This window comes from Vicia villosa, linkage group LG1 (genome assembly GCF_029867415.1).
Source record: "Vicia villosa cultivar HV-30 ecotype Madison, WI linkage group LG1, Vvil1.0, whole genome shotgun sequence".
In the NCBI taxonomy this organism is placed as follows: domain Eukaryota; kingdom Viridiplantae; phylum Streptophyta; class Magnoliopsida; order Fabales; family Fabaceae; genus Vicia; species Vicia villosa.
This window is the reverse complement of record NC_081180.1, coordinates 35,635,487-35,637,892: the sequence shown is the minus strand read 5'-3', so window position 1 is coordinate 35,637,892 and position 2,406 is coordinate 35,635,487.

The window sequence follows — 2,406 nt, the reverse complement described above, 5'->3', positions numbered from 1 at the left end:
TAACATTATCACATATAAATTTTTATCAAGATTCATGAACACATCCATTTTTCATGATTATAATTAAATCTTATAATTTTTTAAAACTTTTAGGCTTAAGGGCTTTTTTGAGCACGTACATTAACACAGAGAGTAACATTCAAAGATACAGAGAAGAAATATTGCATGACTTTGTTCTATATTCAATAAAATATGGATGCTCATAATTTTGAAAAGATTTCAAAGGTTTCAAAATTAAAGGAGATATGGGATATCCTAGAGAAGTACCATGATGGTGGAGAAAAGGTGAAACAAGTGAAGCTTTAATCTTTAAGGAGGAAATATGAGTTGGTGTAAATGGAAGATGATCAAAAGATAAATGATTACTTTTTTAATTCGATTTTAGTGGTAACTCAAATGACGACATGTGGCGGGACTATCACTTATCAGTAAATGGTTGAGAAAGTGATGAGATATTTGGATTCAAAATTTGATTTTATAGTGGTGAAAATTTAAGAATTCAAAGATTAAAAGGAATGTAGAGTTCGTTGGAGACTCATAAACTCATAGTGATTGATAGAGGAGTTGGAAGATCAATTTAAGAATCCTTGCATGCTCAAGTGATGAAGAAAGATGGTCAAGAAGTGATGTTGAAGAAGAAATACAAGCAAAGCTTTAAGAATTAAATTTGGTCCAACAATGGAAGAAGAAAAAGGCTTTGGCACCAACCAATCAAAGAAGAAAAAGACTTTGGCCATTTTACAGATGCGTGTTAGCACAAGAAGGATGGAAAGGAGAATAAAAAGAGTGAAGAAAAGAACCATTTAGATCATGGTGATAACTACTATTCATAAGATTTTTGTTAATTTCCAAAACCTGTGAAGAAACCATGAGAAATGATGAACTCTAACATTTTGATTAACATAAGAAATTCATACTGAAGTTAAATTTATCAAGTAAAAAGACATTAAAAAGAAGCATTCATATTGGAAATAATGTTTGTATGTCAATCATTAAGGAACCTGAGCGATTATGGCATATAATGTATGGTCATCTAAATTTTGGAAGCCTAAGTGAGTTGAGCTCTCAGAATTTAGTGTAAGGTCTGCCTAAATTGAATGTAAATACAATGACTTGTGAATCTTATTTAAGAGGCAAATAAACCAGGTTGGATTTTGCATTAGACATTCCAAAGAGATCAAATAATGTACTAGAGGTTGTGCATTATGATATATTTGGCTATTTTGAAACATCATCGTTTGGTGGAAGCAAGTATTTCTTCATTTTTATTAATGAACATACAAGAATGTTGTAGATGTATATACTGTCAAATTCAAAAGTAAAACACTTAAAATGTTCAATAATTTCTAAACATTGATTGATAAGGAGAGCAGGAAATCAATAACCAGTTTAAAGACTATTGGTGGCGGAGAGTACGCCTTAAAGGAGTTTAAGTCATTTTGCATCAGTGAAGGCATAAGGCATGAAATTGCTTCACCCTATAATACGTAGAATAATGGTCGGACAAAGAGAATAAATAAGACCATACTCGACATGGCTAGAAGTTTGCTAAAGCATGAGAACATGTTTCATATGTTCTATGGAGACACACTCAACATAACCACATATATACTAAAGAAATGCTTCTGCTGAAGAAATACGAAATGAAATAAAGCCCAGTGTGAATCACCTCAAAGTGTTTGTATCAATATGTTTTAAGCACATACATAATCAAAGAAGAAGTAAGTTTGATGACAAAAGTGAGATCATAATATTCATATGATATCAATCCATATGTGCCTATAATATATACTATCATATTAATAAGAGGATGCATACTAAGAGAGATGTGATTTTCCATGAATCTGGGACATGCATGTTGCATGACACATAAAATAAATAAAGTGATATCAATCATGTTTTTGCATAAAATTTCAAAGTGAAGGTTCAAACGAAGAAATTGATGTTGAAGGAACTGAAGTTGAATTGGAAAGTGTAGTTGATGCTTAAGCGAGTGAATCAGTTGAGAAAAACAAATTCTTTTCAATGATAATGGAGTCAATGATAATATCAATGTGGAGGAATTTGTTGTTAAAAATGATCAAAATGAGAAGGTATCAATTGAGTTTGTATATGATACTATTGTTGAAAATGATTTGACCGAGATTAAGGTGAGAGAAAACACTAAGGGGAATGTGATTCTTGAAGATATTGGTGAATTGTAGATGTCTAACGATATAAAAACATCAAGTATGTCTCTAAAGAAAAGATTTTGCATAACTAATCAAGTCAAGACTTCTGATGAATGCATTGATGAAGAAAAGGTTCAAGAAACCATGTATAAGAAGATTATTGAATAATTGGGGGTACTTATGCAATAGCCAACCTGACATCTACTATCCAGTAACTATAATCAACATGTTTATG